The sequence below is a fragment of the Protopterus annectens genome, chromosome 11.part0, assembly GCF_019279795.1.
Source record: "Protopterus annectens isolate FY-2018-M chromosome 11.part0, PAN1.0, whole genome shotgun sequence".
NCBI lineage: Eukaryota > Metazoa > Chordata > Ceratodontiformes > Protopteridae > Protopterus > Protopterus annectens.
In genome coordinates, this window is record NC_056745.1 from 1,069,599,553 (window position 1) to 1,069,622,767 (window position 23,215).

Sequence of the window (23,215 nt, forward strand, 5' to 3'; positions counted from 1 at the left end):
TATATATATATATATATATATATATATATATATATATATATACACACACACACACACACATATGCCATGCAAACCAGTCAACTAGCCTGTATTGTTCATAATTTTGCATGCAGGTATAGCTGTGTCCCTCCTAACACCTCCAGCAGATGTTACAGTGTCAGGGCAGTGTGCATCATTACCCTCATAGAATGTGGACATGTCATAATAATTGTACAAGTGTGTTTGTGCAGAATCCTCTTTGATCACTCTAGATCACATATGTTATGTCAGAGGCATGGGATTATTGGTGGTATTATTCTGATATTGTCCATGATTGTGGTTTATTCTTTTAATGTTTTCCATGAGCCTTTACCTGTGCCCCACTTGGTGGAAACGTCTCTTGAGATTACACTCATATTCAGGCATATCAGTTTGCACAGCATCACAATATGCACCCTACCCCAATATAACATCCTTCATGTTCTCTGCATTATTCATGTAAGGATGCTTATCTCACAAACACATCCTCTCCATTGTAATGTCATCTTGCATGATAGTCACATAAAACACATTTTCACTGTATAGTCCCCACTGTACCATATAGATATGAGAGTGATTTTGCTGTTGCAACCATCTTCCATTGACATATCCTCATCTGCTATGTATTAGGTTGTTTCACCTGTCCTCTTTCCTGTCTTCATTTTGACAATTCATCTGTGTCCCTAGTCAATGCACACACTGCTGATGAGTGTTCATTTTACATGGCAGTCCATGTACCATTACAAATCATTTACACAGTTTCAGTACAGAATGCCAGAAATGGGATATCACAATACTCTGCACTGTAGATACACTGTCCTGTACTTTGTTTGGACCATATAGATCACATTCATACCTTTAAAATGTCCAGATATTCCCAGGATGTCCATATGTGTTCCTTAATTTTGTGGCTTTCTGCCATATTACTGAGATGCTCACAGGGCTGATGCAACTCAGTATTACATACATCTCAGTTCATATCTCACAAATGTCCTTATTTTGAAGAATGTCCAGTTTTCTCTCATATTTTTGATCTTTTCCTCATAAAATGTTTGTTTTCTGGCAAATAATTGGCATGTCATTGTGGATTGAACTTAGAAAATAATGGCAGACATTTGAGTTTCAAACTTCATGCTCTTCAGTAAATTCATGCTACTGAAAACCTATTATTCTATCAACTTTCTAAGTTTGTAAGAGCAATATTAAAATCTGTCCCTATTTTTGGGCATTTGTCCTCTATTATTTATGGCTTTGTCCAGATTTAATGCTCTAAGATGTTGAGAGGTATGTCTGATTGTCATTCTACCACATTTCAGTGAGACATCTATGTCAAATACGTCCCTATTTCTGGTTAATTGTCCCCACACTATGTCAGCCTTTGTGCAGATATGTTGAATTAACAGCTTGAGAGCTATCTGCGAAGACCTAGTAATCATTGTGGCATTATGAGCAAAACCACGGACCATACATTCTATGCTAAACAGTATTGCTATCCATGTTCGCTTACAGTTTCCTGGCCAACAGCACTGTTGCAAGCCACAAAATATTGCATAGACATGCCACACAGCATGAATACGCATTGCACAGTGCTGCACAGTGCTGCTCGCTATGCACCACCACACAAACATGTAAACTCTATGTAGGCTTTGTGCGGAGCATACACAGAGTTTATTGAATCCCGGTGATAGACTATCTTTACCAATATGCAATGCTCTTTCAATTTATTATTGTGTTATGGAATATCACTTTAGTCAACATTAGAGTGAATTTTGAATGTTAACAACTTTTAGAGGATGATGTACATTTTTGATTCTACTAAAGGAGTAGTAAACTATTGCTAATATTACTATGTGTGTATATGCCAGTCATGGTTATGATTTTTGAATCTGTTAGGTAAAGTGCAGGTAATTGTATAACTCAAATGCATATTAAGGCATTTTAACAATGGTTAAAGTGTTGGCTGGATTTCTGCAGTGCATCTGTCTGCAGTCTGATTGCTTTCTTGCTGGCTACCTCATTAACAATTTCCTTAAACTTGCTAATGTTTATAATTGGATATTAAAATAAAATAACTTTAATCAATATTTAAAAATCTGGTTAGGATAGTTGCTTTGTATAAAACATTCAAGACACCTTGCTGAACTTTCAGAAGACATCAGAATTTCAATATTTAGAAACAAAATCTACATTACCAGAGCCTTACCTTTGTTGGTGGCATATAGAGACATAGCTCTGACTATGGGCCAGATGATGCAAGTTCAGTTAGTGGCTTAAACACTTGATTGTGTGGGGACTAGGGGAAGGTAGTACATGTGCCCAGAGGTATATGTGTTCTGGGCTGGATTTCCCTGTTGGAGATAGGAGGAACATTCATGTGGTAGGAGGCTGGATAATTCTGCTGATGTCAACCTCTAGTGGAAGTTAGGTGAGATGCAACACTGAATCTCATTGCAGTTCCCACATATAGGCTGTCACTGGGCCAGCCCAGAGGAGTTGGACTTAAGTCAAAAAACAAAACCTCATCTAAGAACTGCCTTAAGGATAACCCATTCCCATTGACCCTTATCATAGCTGGTGCTGAGAAATGAATGGACAGATTGGCCAGGAGAGGTCAAAGTATTCCAAAAAATAAGTAAAATAAAGAGGAAGATCTATAAAACACAATCAGTATTACTGAAAGCAGACTAACTTATTTGGAAATCAAGTGCAGTGCCATTAATTAAGAATCTTTTTTAAAGAAAAAATAGATGAGATTGAAAACTGCAAGATGAAATAATGGTAGAATATTTGTATTCCCTGAGAATGAAGAGCAGGGTAACATGGCATCTTTTTGTAATAATTTGTTTAAGACAATATTCAGTGGTGATTTCTGGGCTGTATTATAGAACTTTCAAAGCACATAGATCTTTGCTGCTCAACCAGTGGAATATAATAGCAAATCGAGAACTGTTACTGTTAGGTTCAGCAAGTTCCTTGATAAGCAAAAATTAATTGAATAGACATGGGATAAAGGAAGAACTTAATTTATAAAGGAAGAGTTGGAAGGTTTAATTATGACTACTTAGCACATGTGACCCAACTGAGGAGAACCTTCCTATTGCTTATTAAGTGGTTAAAACTGAACAGTATTAAGCTTTAACTCCTATGCATAGGGTGCTTGAGACCTGCTTACAATGACAGAGCTGTCCTTCTTCTTTGCAGGAAGTGTATGCTTGCTGCAGAATAAGAATTTAATATTTATCAATAGTGTGATGGCATGTAGCTCTCTAAAATTTCCTTTGAAACTGTTACAAAAGATAAAGTATTTAAGTAAAGTCAAGAAAGGATGCAATAGAGCATGTGCAAGTGACTACTTGATTTTGTTATCTTTCATCACAATAATTTGCATAACAAAATCTTCCTAATTGATTTCATGAAAACGCACTCATGTATTTAGTCCTTACCTTTTACAGAGAGGCTAGATAAAATAGTCACCTACATGTAGAAGTTCCAACAATTGTTGACTGCCAAATGGATATGAAGTGCATTATTATAATGTGGATACATGTGACAGGTTGAGGGATTCTTAAGCTGTCTACTTGGTCTGAATTCTGACCATAGTACATAGCTGAACCCAAATTTACAGTAAACTGTGGCAACATTATTTTCTATGCATTCATAACACAGATTTACTGTGTCTATATTATATTTTCAAAAGTTTCAAACATCGAACACCATATGGTCGATACCATATGACCGATGTTTGAAATTTCAAAAAATATAATAAAAAAAAAGAAAATAAAAAACTATACTTATCTAAACGCTGTAGGCAGGGGGACAAGACCCCCTGCACACCCCTGCTACTTAAATATTCCTACTCTGAGATCGCACTGCATTGAAGTAAATGGAAAATATTCCCTACATTGATTTCCATGTTACACGCGCGATGTTTCAACATTTCGACCAATCGGGTTCACTCAATATGCGTTCGCCATTTACAATTTTCGATGACACGATAGGAACCCCATTTACTTTATAAGTTAGAAGTTTAAATAAACTCTAGAACTAAGGGCACACAAGTTTCTGCTGCCTTTTTTAAATTAACCTTTTTTAAATTTTAGGACTAGTGTCATGAATTTTTGTATTCAGCAGGCTATCATTTACATGCTGTTATAAAAGCTTATTTAACTCATTTACTGCAATGGAGCTCAGGAAGTTTGTACTGTAACTTCCAATGGGCGGAGCCTAAGTCTTTTAGAAGCAAATTATGTCCTCACATTTCAAACACGTGTTCATATCTCAGGAACCATAGGGGTTATGAAAGAAGTATAACGGGCAATTTCTTCAGTGCAAATTATTTTTATAGTGATAGTATTCTTTAGGTTCTAGGTCTTAAACTGAATTTTATAAGCTATGGTAACTATTACGTTTGTAATATTTTGTAAATAACTTACAATATCTCAACAACCAATCAAGTTACATACATACAGTCAGCAGCATTTAATTGATCTAGCAGATAGCTTTCATAAGAGGCTAAGGAGTTCTATCTGTGTTACTTGGCTATTGAGATATTTAGAAAATGTGAAAATTATATTTGTATAAATTAATATCATAAAAACAACAGTTAATATCTCTTAACCTGCACCAGACAGAGATGAAATATTAATGCAGTTCAGTTTGCCATTGTATAAACTTTACAGCAAAATCTTTTAAAACCTTGTATATAGCATGGTTTTGTAATTATTGATGCAAATATGAAAACGCAATATTTGATGCCTAGAGATGTCAGTAGGAGTTAAATGCAGATGCGACTGGAGGAGTCACTCGGATGTAATGATTTAAGTTAGAAGCTTCAACATTAATGCTTAATTATATTAGACACTTCAAATCTGGGTATACAAACATTTCTACTGCCTTCTGTTTTAGATAACCTGATGAATGCATTGGTTCAGACAATGTAATTTTTTACTTTTACAGATTTTTAGTTTAGTTCAAATGTTTTTGTTAGAATTTATTAGAGTTATGAATGATTCACAGTTTATTAAGGAATTTATTTTATTGTTAAATAGTGATTAATCTCATTCAATTGAGTTTATGTGTTTTTCAGTGTCAGATATTGTTGAATATTTAAGTAAGTATTCCTAGTTTTTCAATGGCTTGCAGTGTTACCATATCTGAACATTATTTCGTTTAAAAGTAGAATCAAATTCTGGTTGATTTATGTTATTGTAAAATTATGCATCTGATGTGTTTCTGCATGTTATGCTAGAATGAGGGTGGCCTACATATATTTTTACTTGTGGGTGTTTTATGTCTTTCCCGGTTTCCTCCTCTTCCTTTCCTCATAACCCTTGGAGTTATATGACCATGGGGCTATCGTCCACAGAAAGTCATTACTTATTATATACTATGCATACTTTTAAATGCTTGATTTGGTAAGAATATGCCCCAGATGTCTTAGCTGTTATGTATAGTTTAACTATCATTATCCATAAGCTTAAAAGATATAAATTTGACGATTGCCTGTTGGAATCTGTAATGGATGTTATAGACAATTTAAAAGAAGCATGAAATTTAAACATTTTATGTAAATGTCAACTAACATCATTTTGTTGCAAGAACATCATATGAGTGTAGAAAGCATCCTAAATTTTCTAAAAATGGCTACATTATTCTGTCTTACTGCATTAGGCCTTAGCAGTACAAGACAGCTGAATATGTTAATTAATAATGCCATTAGGCACATCCTTATACCTTTGCTAGTGGTAAATATCCTTATGTGGAATTGTTTTACTTATCAATGATTGTATCATTACATTGGTTCAATATATCTATATCTGCATTTTTTCAGTAGCTAATTTGAATAAGTTATTTAGTAGAATAGTAAATAATGATAAGTGAATTTCATAGAAACTTGTGACTTTAACACTTAAGCAAATGCGTTAGATTATAATCGGCCTACAGGATTCATGCTCTTCCCTATGAATATTAATTTAACTAGCAACTTGGGTGTAATTAATGTTAGCTTACCTAACTTCGTAGATATTTTTCAGTATACTCATTACTACTACAATTTCATTTACAGACCAGAACTAGCAAATCATCTGTATCTAGAGATCATTATTAATATTTTTCCAAACTGTAATTTATTTTACTGCCTTCTTTTCTGACCATTGACAGATGTCATTGTGTCTTATGGCAAATTGTGTAGCTCTTCCTAATCACTCTCTATTTTTTTACAAATTGACAGATTCTCCAAACAAAATTAAAGAGATTTCAAAAGAATTCTGGTCCATTCATTCCAGCTCTGATCATACTTTAGTCACTTTATGCCACATGATCAAATATTTTCTGAATTTCAGGTTATGACTGGGATGCATGAATGCCTACACATTACTCTAAGCATGTTTGCATGATGATCAGTGGCAAGCAAGCTGTTTGAGATTCTACAAACAGCAGTAGGTATTGCAGCCCACTGCAAAACAAAGGTTAGCAGCCAAATATGCTAATGAGTGAATAAATAGCTGAAGTACGTGCTAATGAAATAAATAGCTATGACATACTGATTCAGAAATATGTAAAATGAGCCCAAAGATGTCATGCTCTGAATACAGCTACAGGGAAGCTCAGAAAATAATTAGTTTACTGCAGCCATTATAAAACTGTATGTAAAATGTGTTCTAGTACAAGGTGCTGCTGCTGTCAGACCTAGGAGTAGAAGGTGTAGGGTGTTCAGCTCACATTTGACCTACCATGGACTGCAAGAATAAAAATAATAGAGTGCTACAGGTTGGACAGGGATATTATAGAACAGATAGTGGATATATGCTATCCTCAGCTAAGGCCTGTGGGAATTATGGAGGACCCATCCTAGTGAAAACAAAGGTATATGCAGCACTACATATACTAGCTACAGAGACTTGACAGTGACCCACAGGGGCACTCTAGGGGTGCCATGAGCCTCTACCTCAACAATAGACTAGCAGTTGTTAAATGCAATACTGCAAAATGTTGGGAAACATATCATATTTCCACATACTTCAGTGGAGAGAACTGCTACCATGCAACACTTGCATATCATAACCCATTTTCCTAAGGTAGTGGGTGCCATAGACTGCACCCACATTGAAATAAAAACTCCACCAGATGAACTGAGAAGGACATACATAAAAAAAGGTTATCACTCCATCAACTGTCACATGGTCTGTAATGCACAATGCAACATCTATGATGAGTGTGCATACCACCTTGACAGTTTCTATGACTCCCACACATGGCATGCATGTGACTTATCCCAAAGGTTTTCAAGGTGCAACTTTCCAAAAGGACATCTACTGGGGGATGCAGGATATGAACTGAAACCTTGGCTCATGGCCTCTATGAGAAACCCATACAACCCTACTCAATAAAGTTACAACAATGCATATGCACAGACTAGAAATGTCATCGAACATGTATTTGGCCTGCTCAAGTCATGCTTCTGATGTCTAGAGACATCTGTAGGTTCTATGCAATATGGACCTGCCATCCCTGCCAAATTACTGTCTGTCTCTGCCATCTTATATAACATCATACTCAGGAAAGAGAGGCAGCTGGTAGCCCCATGCTTGGCCTGCAGACACAGATGAGGGGTAAGATGAGGAGACGACAGATGGGGAGGATCATGGCAAGTAGAAGTGTGCACAATATATCACAACACTGACTAAGAGGCACTGAATAACGCACAAACTCACTGCTTAATTGAAAAAGAGGAGCTAAGCACATACAAGCTGTAACAGAGATGCACGCAAACTTATCAGCCTTTACTTACTCATGTGCTGGATGGCTACTGTGAGCATCAGTCATAAGCAACCCCAGACTACAACATTGTCAGCAGCAATAACAAAGGTGAGTGATGAACCTGTAATGAAGGGATAAATGCTTACCTTATGCTAATGTACTATACTTTAAGAAAATCAAATTATTGATCACCTATACAGGAATGTCAACAGTAATCTACATGAGTGATATATACAACATATACAGACTAAATGAAATCTGAAGCTTTTAACTCATTCCCTCCAGTACAGTGCTTATGAATGTATGCTATTAACTCCCAGTGGGTGTGGCTTGAGCCTTTAAAAAAATGAAGTTATCACCTTACAGGTCTAGCAAATACTCATTGACAGAGGTCAATACTAATACAATTGAGTTTGCCATCATGTATTTTAAGATAAAATATTCTGATACCTTGCATGTAGCTTGGTTTTGGAGTTATTAATGCAAATATGGACAAGGAATATGTGACACTAAGAGGTGCAATAGGAGGTAACTTCAGAAATGCCTGGAGGCGCACTCTGCTTTAATGAGATAGGAACAGCATTATTTTCCAGCATATGCATTATGTTTGCAACCTTTGTGTCAAGCCATGGCAGCCCCATATCAAACAAACCCACATCATCACATGCAAAGGTAGGTGGTCAAGCATAGTTATAGAACTTTGCAACTAAAACAATGCATTCAGGCAGTTAAGACACAAATGAGAAGTTGCAATCCAATGCTAGAAAGAAAGAAAAAATATATTTTCCGAAAATATGCTCAGCCTGCACACTGCTGAGCATCAGCCATAAGTAGCCCAACTGAAAAAGTCCAGCAGGTATCAGGGCAATCTCAAGCATAACCTGTACAAGGGTCTGAGCAAGCAGCAAAACATAAGTAATAATACTGTACAAATACTACTGCAAGTAGAGCAACCAATATCACTACTGAACTTAAGCAGACAAAACAAACTGAAATTCAATAAATATTTTGATGAAAACAGGCATTTGACTAAGCAATCATTACCTCTTCACTCTGTGCATTAGACTTAGACAACCCTAATGCACAGAATTGTGCAAAGGACAGGACATAGTTATCATCACTTGGACAGGATGGAGGTAGGCGTTACAGGAGGACAAGCCTAACATAATAGAAGTGTGTGTGTGTGTGTGTGTGTGTGTGTGTGTGTGTGTGTGTGTGTGTGTGTGTGTGTGTGTGTGTGTGTGTGTGTGTGTGTGTGTGTGTGTGTGTGTGTGTGTGTGTGTGTGTGTGTGTGTGTGTGTGTGTATGAGATGAGGGTCAGAGCAAATATGCACTGTCAGGGCAAGTAACTCCATATGTAATAAAGTAATTTTTGAAGACTGCTGTGTGTGTGATTGAGGTGACATGGGCAATGTGAGGTGTACTGTATGAGAGTATATAGGAAAATAGCCACAGCAATTGTGTTAGCACTATGCCCTGGACAGATGTGCACTGTGAATGGCAGAGGGTCCAGTTCATTGTTTCTACCTTAAACTACCTCTTCCAGAAATCACACTGCTAGTTATGTGACCCTGGCTGGAATTTAGGGTGCTATCTGAATGTGAAATATGTCTGCCTGATGAGCTCTCATGATGACTACATCCACAACCAAGTCTATGTGGATGACCACATCTGGGTGTGGACACTTCCACCACTCATGAAGCAGTGGAAGTAGTGTCACTATAACAGCATAATCTGGCACAGCCACGTCAGCTAACATCTGATGCTATACTATCAGCTTGGCATCATGGAAGCAGACCTTCCCTAGCAAACATTCTGAAACAAACAATGTACAGTCCAGTGTGTCATTTTTCTGGTCCAAGGAGTCATACACACTCAGGTCATGCACCGTCACATGTCAGAATGCATGACAAACAGTACTCTGACTATCCCTTCCAAGACCCTGGAGGAACTTGTCTGTACCCTACACTTACATTGGGTGGCAGATACTGACATGCCATCATCATGGAGGGGGCAGTAAGCATGCCTCCCATTCATCCTCATGAAGGCTAGGAAGAGATTCTACCAGTTCTGCATCATGGATAACCACACTACCCTGAACAACCATGTCTCTGTCAGCCTGTACACTCACAGATGGTTCTGTGTCATAGGTATGAATAGGCGGGCATACTGACTGAGTAAAGACTGTGGGGAGGGGATGTGTGAGTTACATCCTCCATGTCAGACTTATCCTCTGTAAACTCAGACTGTGCTTATTCACTAACTCCATCCTCATCAGGGGCTACCAATTCCTCAACACCAGGCAGTTGAAGCTCCAGAGTTCTGGCGCCAGCCTCACATGTGAATACATTAATAAAACAGAAAAAAAGAGAAGAAATGCTAATAAATAATCATACTATATAAACCAGAATAAAGCAACAACAAATGCAAATGCAAATAACCTTTTGTTACAGTAATTACTGTGCGTGTTATGTGTGTACATATCTATAACTATATCTCTCTCTCTCTCTGTATATATATATATATATATATATATATATATATATATATATATTTATATATATATATATAGAGAGAGAGAGAGCGAGAGTAATAAAATCTCCCCAAGATTCCTGTTTCTCATAAAAAAGGGAAGATGACACACTAGATCTGGTCTGTTTGGCAAGAGAATATTATACTAATTTGTTGTTGCACACTCTTGATGAGGAGACTCTCCAAATCTCTCAAATTATCTGTACAACTACACTGTTAGCTTGTGAAGAAGTTGATATGGAGCTCTACAACCACCATCCTGTAGACCTCTGCAATTTCCTTTTTTAAGTTAAAAAAATTCTCAAAAAACAATTACACATACACTAATATTTTGCCATCAGTTGTGCAAATGAGCTTGCCAGTGGTGCACTTTGGTAAGTAATATGGACAGAAAGAAAACAATCTCAGTGGCTTGTGATATTTGTCTATTAGTTGTTGGCTTATTGTAATCAAGGTATGAGGACTTCACTGATGTTGTCAACTTATTACATAATGTAAATGATTTTTGCAATGAAACACATTACCCTTCTGATATGTTCCATTGAAGTGGGACCACTGGATCCATACTAGCAGAGTAATATTAATGAATGTACATTAATATGTTTGGCATTTATGGCTTGTATTTACCTTGTACAATGTACAAACATCACATAACTAAATCAATAATTTCATAGAATGATTTTTAGATGAAGAATCAAGAATGCATGTTAGGCACTCCGCAGGTTTTCAACTGTAACTACTAGTCATCATATAACTGGTCAATACACATTAATGTGACACACATAGATATCATTCATGCTACATCAGTGTGCATGAATGAAGTGGTATATGCACTACTGCTGTAGTATGTAGTGAATTGTAATCAACGCATTGCTATTTTGTCTTTCTGTCACCAAACATTTCCCCTTCACCCAAACATATGTCATGTAGACTACAACCATGCTTTGTCCAGTACTTGCAATAAGATTTTTCTCATGGAGTCTGCAGCTAATACATTTTTCTCTAGAGCATAGACTTAGGCATGTGTTCAAATCCTGGAATGACTAGCTAGTATATATCTGTGTAGTAACTGTTAGAACCAGCTTTTCTTACAGATATGGTGTGTGCACTTCCACTCACAACATTTACACTGAGAGAGGGTATTCCCCAAAATTTCAGTCCCTTTTAGACCAAACATCTGCTTTCTTTGCAACACAATGATGACATCATCACTTCAAACATGTTGTATTTCACATTTGTAGTAAAACATCTCCAGTGGCATTGGCAGTTAATATAATGTTCTTTAGATTGTAGACTTAGATAGGTAGGTGTTCAATCCAGCAATAACTAACTAATGAGAGTGCGTGTGAGACACTAGTGTTAGGTAGGAGTGGGTTCTCTGACAGCTTTGGGTGTGCACTTCCCCTCAATAAATGCATTTATAGAGGGGAGATGTTTCCCACAACTTTTTCACCCACTTTAAAGACAAAAACTTGCCTTGTAATGCAGTGTCATCCCCTCAAATATGTTCTGTCTCACCCTTGTAATAAGAGTTCGCCTGTGGTGTGAGCAGCTAATAACCAGTGCTAGGGAGTATGCGCATACATAGGTAGGTGTTTAAATCTGGCAGTGTATAAGTCATAGATGTGTGTACAACAGCAGTGACAGAGATGACTGCATTACCCAACAGATGGTAATATGGTTGAGTCACACATATGAACACTGCCATGGCTAAAGGATTTTGATTCCTCAAAATATTTTTTAGGGGATGCATAAAATTTACAAAATAATGCTTAAGTCATTCCTTGAAGTGTACATTACACCTGTAGTTTAAAGTCTCCTTTGGAGTAGTTAATACACATCCCTTTAGAGTGTGGATTTAAACAGGCAGTGGTTCAAATACAGCTATTTTCACCTATGTGACTGTATAACAGACTATCAAAATTGTGTACCAATTGCTTCAACAGATATGATGTGGATAAATCAATGGTTAGATTAATACAGCATTTTGGTAACTCAAACACATGTTTATGAGTCATATGGCTTCAAACACACCACTGAAATCATTTATTTTTTTTATTTATTTATTTTACATTTGTTGACCGGGCTAGTCTAACTGGATATATGTCCATTTTCAGTAGAGGCCTGGGGAGAAAAGCTCCAGCAAAAATACAAAGATCACATTTAAATTAGAAAAAAAAAATGACATTAACATTGAGGGTTACATCATCAAGATTAACAACTTTTCAAAAAACACTAAGGAGAGTCAAATATAGGAGATTGTAGTCATGACTAACAATAGTAGTAATTAAGTAAGAAGGTTAGTATATAGTGAGATGAATGAACATGATAATGGATCAATTTAATAAGATTTTTTTTTTCAAAACAGGTTTATTGTTTTAACATATAAGAGAAATATCATAACAATTTTATACAAGTAATTAAAAATAGATATTATTATAATATTCAACAAAACAACTAAAGTCTTTACAAAGACATCCACTACAATCAGATCAATTAATTAAACTAAAATACCATGCTATTGAAATTAGAATTTTTTTAACAAATTTTGTAAATTATCCCATACAATATAATAAGATGTTTTTCTAGTTGTTCTTGACCTAATTGTGTTTATTTCCATATGGCACACTATATTCATAACATTTTTAAATTTATTGAACGAAGGAGGTGTATCTGAAATCCAATTTCTGGTTATTATTTTCCTAGCCACTGCTAGAATAGACCATAACAAGGGAAGCTTAACCTTGTTAACACTTTGAGGTACAGGTGTGTTGAATAATATAAGAGATTTAGAAATAATGAAATTATCTGTAAAAAGAGCCTGCAAAAATTCATTAATTGACTTCCAGTATTCTTTCAATTTTATACAGTCATAAAACATATGAGCCCAGTCAGCATTAATTTCTACATTACATCTCTTACATAGATTATCTTTATTATTTATTTTATTCATCATCAAAGGTGTATAAAAGATCTATGTAAAAATTTCCATGTATAAAGTCTCCAGACAATGGAAGACGTAGTTCTATAGGCAGATTCCAATATATATTGTTTATCTTGTTAATTTGGTGGGTCCCCATTAATAGAAGTGAAATAATTCCAGTATGTATCTACACTGTAAAAAGTTTCTTGTCTGATAATTTTATGTATGTATGAAAGTTTACCTTTATCAGAAACTTTATGTTGTAAATTTAATATCAAGTAATCAATCAGTGTTGGAATAGATTCTTTAACTGTTATAGACATTAGATCTATTTTATTAATGAGATGTTGTCTAAAGGTCTGAACCTCTAACCAGCAAGTTTCTCTTAGATCAAATTCTTGTTTTAAGAAATCTAGATTTTTAACTTTATTATCAGATATCAACTGATACCAGTATTTTAGATCATTATCTATAACTAAATGAGTTCCTTCAGAAGTAGATGACAAAAGCATACCCTGAGTATACATTATAGGGAATATAATAAAATTCCATTCCCTATACTTAGGGTGCATGAATATAAAGTTACGATAGCTAATACGATAGCTAATAATAATATTTAATGGGTAACAAACCATATGTTTAGGTGTAACAGGTGAAGTACAAAATTCCTTTAGTAACCATAACATGGAGTTATTTACAATTTTTTATGTGTTAAGGAGATTTTCATGAAGTGCATACTAATTAGCTCCCAATAATCTTTCCATTTTGCGACATATGACTGATCTATTAATAAAGTAATAACTTTTACAATAGAAGAGATAGTATATAAATTAAAGTCTGGAAAAGAAATACCCCCTTGAGACCAGCTATTAGTATGTTTCTTTAAAGCAATCCTATGTCTATTAGGTGCCCATAGGAAATTTAACATTAGTGTATTCAGTTTCTTGATAATTATTTTTGTAGGTGGAAGTATTATTGATTGTATTAAGTATAAAATCTTGGGGAATATTATCATTTTAATAATTGTAAGTCTCTCCTCCATAGTAAAAACATATTATTCCAGGTATTAAAAAGATTTTGTATATTAAGAAAACAGGTATTATAATTATTATATATAATAGATTTAATGTCTTTAGATAGTATTATACCTAAATAAGTTATCTGACCTGAATTGGGTACATATTTAGTAAAATCACTAATGACAATATTTTTTCGTGTATATATATAGGTAGTATTTTAGTTTTTTCTTCATTGAATATTAAACCAGAAATACTTTTAAAATTCATCATTTTATCAAATAGAGACTGCATAGAAGAATTAGATCCTGCTGATGTAATTAGAACATCATCTGCAAAAAGTTGAATTTTGGATGTTGTATTTTCATCTATTTCAAAACCCTCTATGTCAGTACTGTTTCTGATCAAATTAGCCCAAGGCTCCATTACTAAAGTGAATAATAGTGGAGAAAGTGGACATCCTTGTTTTGTACCTTTAAAATGAGTATTTTTGTGAAACATATGTTCCTACCTTAATATAAGCCAATGTTCCTTTGTATAAATGCTCAATTAGATTTACAAATGCATCTGAGAAGTTTGTGCACTTCAGTAAGGTAAACAGATAGTTCCAACTTACTGAATCAAATGCTGAACTTATATCAAGACTAATAAGTGTTAAATCTTTCTTTTTCCTATTTGCAAAATCAATTAATGTTAAAGTTCTTCTTATATTATCAAAAGTATTTCTATTTACAATGAAGCCTGTCTGATCTATATCTATAATGCCGGGATGATTGTCTTCAATCTATCAGCAAAAATACTCATAAACATTTTATAATCAACATTAAGTAATGAGATGGGCCGATATGAAGTACATCTAGTTGGATCTTTATTAGGTTTTAAAATTGGCGAAATAAATGTATATTGCCAAGATGGGGGGTTATTAACTCAGTTTGGGCCAAAATAAAAACCTTATGTATTAATGAATATGTACTTTTAGAAAGGATTTTATATATCTCTGGTATAATACCATCATTACCCTGTGCTTAGTTTGATTTAAGCTTATTTATTTGTGTAATAACCTCTGTATATGAAATACTTTTGTCCAATAGTTTAATCTGTTGTTTATTAAGCTATTTTTATTCATGTTTGTGGTTATAAACTCCTTTATTTTATCTTTAGGTTCCATATTAATGTTATGATGGTTAATTTTGTGAAAGTGATTTCTAAATTCATCTAGTATTTCTGGTATACTAGAAACATTCTTCTTTTTCCTTAGAGAAAAGATTTCTTTGATATGGTTTTGTTTATTCAACCTTTTTGTTTTATTTTTAAGTCTATGTAAGTATTTGGGGCTTATTGAATAAGACAAAAACTTGTATTTCTCTAAAGTTATTTTAACTTTATGAGTTCAAATTTCTTTGTATTTCTCATTTAGTTTGTTTATTTCTTCAATAACTTTCTTGTCCATAATATTTTCTTTATTATTATGTTTATAAGAGTCTAATTTACTTTGAATATCTAACAATTCCTTATCCCAAGATTTCCTTTTATTATTATACCATCTGATACTTTGTCCATATAGATATGATTTTAAGGCATCCCAAACATAGACAATGGAGACTTCAGGAGTATTATTTATGTCTAAAAATGTTTTACTTCTGAAAGTATATATTCTTTATAGTCTTTTAGTTGAGTTAAGTATGCTGGTATCCTTTTGATCTGAACATTATGAGTATTTTTTATCATGAATTCAAAAACAATTGAATTATGATCAGATATAGGACATGAAATGATTTTGGAATTAATTAATTCTGTTACCATCTGGTTAGAAATAAAGACCCTATCTATTTTTGAATAAGTTTTGTATCTGTTAGAAAAAAAGGTGTATGGTAATGATTTTGAATCTATCTGATTATTAATATCATTCAAATGATAAGAATTAGCAAAATCATTTAAATGTTTTGCATTAGATGTAATTCTTCTTTTCCTATAGTGGTAGTATCACTTTCATGTAGTATACAATTAAAGTCACCAGCTAAAATAATATCTCCTATAGAGAATGATATGATCTTATCAATATGATGTTTCACTGTATTAATACCAATTCCAGGTATCCAAAATACATTAATTAAAGTGTAAGTCTTCCCATTAATTTGTATTGTAACCATACAAAACATTCCTTTGTCATCCTGATAAGACTTAATGGTTTTAGGAATGGGCATACTTTTATTCCATAAAATAGCCACTCCTCTTTTTTTCTGAATGTGCTCTGAACTAACCAATACTGTATATTTGTTTGTGGTTAGTTTATCAATATCTTTTTTCAAGAGATGGGTTTCTTGCAGGAAGACTAAGTTGGCCTTATGTAAATTAATGTATCTTATTAGGCTTGCCTTTTTACACGGATTATTCAATCCATTAATGTTTAAAGAAATTCCTTTTAAAGATGTCATTTGGCATTTTTAAAACTTAAGAATCTTATGATCAAAATAACAAATAACAACATAAGTAATGTTACATCTCCTCCTTTAGGTGTACCTTTAAATATAGCTGTATTTATTGAATCTCTTATGGGATTTTGTATAGGATTCAATTTTGTTTGTAGTGACAATGAGTGTACAAAATATATTGTGGATGTCAAAACTATATACATATAACAATGAACAAGTGAAAATAATGTAAGGATTAAACCTTGCATCCAGCCTGGAGTTATAAACTCCAACTTAGAGTAGTATTTACCACTCAAGTTAACCCCCTACCCTAAGCAGCAGTACCTCAGCTACCACCTTATCAATTTAATACTAGTTATATTTAACTGAGGTTAACAGTTTTCAATTCAATTATCTAGCAAGACAAGACTACACATTTGGTAAAACAGCATCATATAAACTAAAATAAACTTTTTTTTTTAAAAAATGTTCATACTACTATATACATCTATGTAATATAAAACACTTGTATTCAAATAGCATTCAACTAATCTTGATGTTAGAAATCAAGAGGAGAGAAAAATAAGTTCTAACATTCATTTAAATCAAAAACTTTGGCTAATATGATTCAGACATTACATATATTAAGAAGCATCTATTTTCTGTCATGTAAATGCAGTCAACAGCTTCCAAAAAAACCTTGAATTGCTTGTATATGAGCATTTTACTTATACTCATTATTGTCAATAGAATAAAATATTGTATTTATAGAAATTGTTATAAATCATACTGCATAGTTATGCAGATTCTCAGAAACACTTGCATTATTGTAAAAAAAAAAAAAAAAAGAAGCCATCACACACACACATATACATATATACATATACACACACACATACACACACACACACACACACACACACATATATATATATATATATATATATATATATATATACACACACACACACACACACACACACACACACACACACACACACACATATATATATATATATCTGATCTCGCTGAGTTGTGTCCTTGCTGAGCACTATCCTACTTGCTGTCCCTACAATAAATCTGTCTGCTTCATACAAAATAATGCACAGCAAAAACATTTTAGTAACCAGATTTTACAACCATGCTATACTACTGCTTTAAAATATATCACATGACAATTTCTTCCAGAATAGAGTTATAAAATTATTTATGCTTGTCAATCAGATGAATTAAATAAGTTATAGTAACGTATGTGTTTGGAACATAAGTTTTTAACACAGATTATTATGCTGCTGTTAAGTAGATTTTCAAAAACACTTGAATAAATGTTTCATTTTCTATGCCTTCTAAAATAAGACATTTACTTACTACAAGAAACTGCATCATTTAAACTCATCATAACTGACATATTTTATGAATTATAACATAGATATTTAAGTAATTATATAAAATAACTCACATTTAGATGTTAAAGAGTTCATTTTCCTTCACATAGTCGCATTTGCATCAGTTCTACTTCCTGGTAGAGTGTTCTTCCTGAATCTGTGATGTGTCAGTGTGATATCTAGGTCAAAGGTTAGACTGACTGCTTTCAGCTTCTCTGTGAGAATTGTGAGAGTTGAAGATTTTGAAGTAGCTCATGGACACTGTGCATGAGACAGCCCACATCCCAGATTGTCTCCCTTAACATTTTGGTGGGAAACCTATTAAAAACTAGTGACAAACATTCATTTAGCAGTGTAAATGCATCTAAACATGACAAAACCTTCACAATGTATTTTACAGGTTATTACAGCCTCTATGTAAGTGAAATTAAGCCCAAAGTTATTAATAAGTAATAAAACTCAATATTTTTGTCCCAACTCAATTTTTATGCAAATCTTATTATTTACTGTGTCTATATGATCAAAAGCATTTCTATATATTAATAAAGAAAAGAAAAAGAGAGTAGAAAATAAAAGACTGTAAGGCAGAAATAAAAAAAAAATGTAAGAGAAAGCTATAAGAAGTATATACAATGGAATAATGTTAAGTTGTCAATCTCACCTTCATTCTTGCTTGATGGGTTCGGAGCCGATCCTCGGCTCCGACTCGGCACTTGCTAAGCTCGAGAGTCACTTTTACCAGCTCGAGGCAGCCCCATATCCCATGATGCAAGGCGGTAAGTACCCAGATCTCGTTTGCTGCTTCGCTGATGAGGTCCTCCTTTTACCAGCTCCTGGTAAGTGATTTATACACTACTTCTTTGCCCCTCTTTTCAGTTTAAAGTTAATTTTAGACTTAAATTTAATAGTTTTAGACTAGTTTTGGTCCCTTTCTGACTAAAATTCCCTCTCTCCTTTAAAGTTTTTAGTCAGGCCTTCTCCCATCCCATCCCCCACCTTGTTAGGGTGTGTGTGTGTGTTTGTAAGAGAATAGTTTCTCTTTTTTTTGGGATTGTTATATTTCTTGGACAGGTGTTGTGTGTGTGTTTTTTACACCATGTCTAAGGAAAGGGTCTCAGGCTTTAAGAAGTGTGACTCGTGCTGTCAGAAGATGTCTCTGACAGACGATCACACTTCTTGCTTATACTGCCTGGGACCTCTCCACCTGCAGGACTCCTGTGCGATTTGTCATTCTTTTAGCCAGAGAGTCCTGCAGGAAAGGAGAAATAAGCTGATTTTGAGGGGCCTACTTAAGCCGGAGGGCTCTCCGACTAAGTCGGCTCCATCTAAGACTTCTAAGTCTTCCAAGGCCCAGGCTTCTGTGTCCAAGCCTGTGGCCTCGGCTCCGACTCTTTCAGAGTCGAGATTGGCTCCGGCTGGAGCCGATTCTGGTTTGCACAAACCTTCGGCACCGATGGCTATCGGTGCCGATTCTGGTTCGGCCACTTCGGTGTCGGCTCCGATCGGTTCCGATCACCATGTGGCTCAGGCTTCGGTGTCGGCACTAACCGGTTCCGACACCCTTACTTTTATGTCTGTATCGGCTCCGGCCGGAGCCGATGCATCGAAACTTTCTGTCGGTGCCGAAAAGTTGTCGGCTCCGACAGCTTCCATGGTTTTGTCAGCTCCGATGGTTCCTTCGAGGAAGAGATCTAGGTCCCCTTCCTTGGAGCCGATACTCTCAGCTCCGGCTTCTCCTCTCCTCTCGGAACTGAGCCATCGGAGCCGATCATCCAGGTCATCCAGGCTTTCTGACCATGATTTAGAGAGAGTGGTCAGTAGATTATTAAAATCACAGGCACTGGCCCAGATGCTACATAGTCCATCTCAACAGACGACTATTAGTCCACACCCCATTGCAGTTCCTCCTTCGACTCTACCCCAGAGTTTGGAGTTGGAGTCTTCGGGAATGGTTTCTGCTACGGCTGAGGGACAGATACCCCCTTCCGCTCCTTCAGCCTCTACTCTTATCTCCTCTTCGAGACCTTCCTTAGAGGGATTCGGTGGTCGGGCTTCCCTGGTCTCCTCCGAGGGGGTGAGTGGCATCGGACCCTTGTCCGACCCCACTCTTCCCCTTGGAGCCTCGGCCTTGGTGAACTCGGCTCCGACATCTGCCTCAGAGCCTTCCCTTTTGGTGGGTCCTGGAGTTCCTGGTTCTTCGGAACGGGTTCTCTCGGACCTCCCTGGGAGGGGAGCCTTCGAGGTGATGAAGAGTGTGCTGGCCACTGGACTCAGCCAGCAGTCTGTTCCCTTAGCTCCTCCCTCTATGGTGCCTGTCGATATCTCTGCCACTTCTCTTGCTCCCAGACCCAGAGATCCTCCGCCTCAGGTTTCCCCACTAGGAAGAATCCCCTCTTCCGAGGATTCTCCTGATCAGTCAGGAGATCCTCCGCGAAAGAGGACCTGAAAGAGGAAACACGTAGACTCCCCCGAGTCTATCACTTCAGATACTGACTTAGATGAGTCAGAGGGATCCCCAAGATCCCCCTCTGAGGATGTCTCCTTTTCAGACATCCTAGAACTCCTTAGACAGAGGGGAAACTGGCTCACCAATAATCCCTCTGAGGATGAGTCGGTATACCTGGAGGCGTTTGGATCTCGGCCCTCCACCTCCTGGGTGTCTCCGCCTTTCGACCCCCTTATGCAGGTTATTGCTCGAAAGGCATGGGCTGCTCCTGACTCTGTAGAGCCAGTCCCTAGGAGGCCTTCTAAATTTATTACTGCCCCGTCGGACAAGCAATTCCTCACGAAAGGTGTCCCTGCTGATGCCATGGTGGTGGCTGCTGCCACTAAGAAGGAACTTGCAGATCCTTCCGTACCTGTCCATCCTCCTAATAAGGACTCTAGGACCATGGATAGGTATGGTAAGCGGATGTTCTCTTCAGTGACCTTTGCTATGCGTTCGCTGAACTACCTATGTCACTTCACCAGACTCCAGAGGGATATCCTTAAGGAGCTAGGTGAAGTAGTACAGGATCCTACAGCTGCAGGGGCTCAAGAAAAAAATGCTTCACAGCTAGGAACCCTTAATTCTATTGCTAACTCCTCCATGTGACTGATATCATATGCTGCAGATGGAGCTAGTAGGGCCGCAGGTACAGGTGTGGCTCTTAGACGCCAAGCCTGGATGCGGCTCTGTAATTTTGCAGATCCCTTTAAGGCATCCTTCACAAACTCTCCCTTTGATGGGTCAGCTTTGTTTGGCCCTCAAGTGAAGGAAACATTGACCAGGTGTGAGCAGGACGGCAAGACACTTTCTGCCATAGGGGTCCGTTTTTCCACCCCTTCTAGACCTTACCCCAAAGGGCAGAAGGGTGGCAAAATGTGGTTCCGCAAATCCCAAGGAGTCACGCCGGATTCACATGGTCAGTTTACCCCTAGAGGCAGAGGGGGTAACAATAACAGATGCCGCTCTAGAGGCAGAGGGGGTCCACAAAACCAGGGAAGCAGAGAGCCTCTCTCTGATAAGCCCTTTCAGCATCCCTGAGATGTTGCCCGGCTGTCCATCCTTGGAGGCAGTCGGGGGAAGACTATCGCTGTACCCAGAAGCCTGGCGTTCCCTCACTCAAGACAGATGGGTACAGTTGATCATATCCGAGGGTTACAAAATTCCTTTTGAGGAAAGTCCTTTCTATCACTCAAATTCCCTTCCAGATGTACCACCCACTCTAAGGGAAATTGCAGAGTTAGAAGTCTTAAAACTACTGCAAAAAAGAGCCATTCAGCCAGTTATAACAGATCATTCAGAGCCCGGAATCTACTCAAGGTTCTTTTTGGTCCCCAAAAAGACGGGAGACTGGAGACCAATATTGGATCTCAGCAGACTCAACAAGTCTGTGAGGAAGACAAGATTCCGAATGGTCACTCTTCAGTCAATTCTGCCCTTCTTACAGAAGGACAACTGGATGTGCTCAATAGATCTTCAGGATGCGTACTATCACATAAAAATTCACAGACGCTCCAGGAGATTTCTCTGCTTTCGGCTGGGGTCCAGTCATTTCCAGTTCAGAGCCCTGCCCTTTGGTCTCACTACAGCCCCCAGAGTGTTCACCAAATGTATGGCAGTGGTCACGACTCACCTGAGACGTCAAGGATTCCAGGTGTTTCCGTATCTCGACGACTGGCTCCTTTCAGCCAACACCAGGCATCAGCTTCTTCAAGCCAGGGATTACACAATAATTCTTTGTTCTCAATTGGGCATTTCAATCAACTCCGAAAAATCATCCTTATTGCCCTGCCAGTCTATTACTTTCATAGGCGCAAACTTAAACACTGTTCGGATGTCAGCTACCCTTACAGATCAAAGAATCTCAGACATTCAAAGTCATGTCAGGATCATTCTAGCCAACAAGAAGGTACAGGCCAGAATGGTTCTAAAGGTGTTAGGCCTCATGGCTGCGGCCATTACCCTTCTTCCCCTGGCTCGCTTCTATATGCGCCTTCTTCAATGGATGTTGTTCACTCAGTGGTCTTACCAACAACTTCCAATGCGTCACCAAATACTGGTGACACAGATTTGCAAGAATCATCTTGCTTGGTGGATCACTTCTCCCCAGATTCACCAAGGCAGACACTTTGTACCCCCATCCCCGGTAGCCACTGTCACTACGGATGCCTCCCTGATCGGGTGGGGGGGCATTATCAGGGCAGGATGGTTCATGGGACGTGGCAACCTTTCGAATACCACCTGCACATAAATGTCCTAGAGATGAGAGCAGTGCTTTTAACGTTGCAAGCCCTCAACGACTTTCTTCCCGTAGGGACAATTGCAGTCCACACAGACAACATGTCTGTAGTTTGGTATATCAACAAACAGGGTGGAACCAAGTCCTACCCCTTGTGTCGAGAAGCGCTCAGACTTTGGCAATGGGCGATCTCCTCTCATCAGTTTCTGGTAGCAACGCACATCCCTGGGAAAACCAACATTTTAGCGGACAGATTGAGCAGAGCTATTCTCATGCCTCACGAGTGGTCTCTCAAACAATCTATAGTGGAAGAGATTTTTCTGGAATGGGGTCCCATGTTGCGATCTTTTGCTACTCCCCAAAACAGCAAATGCCCATACTTCTTCTCTCTCTTCCCACTGCCAGGCCATCCCCAGAGACGCTCTGACCCAGGATTGGCCCCAGGGAC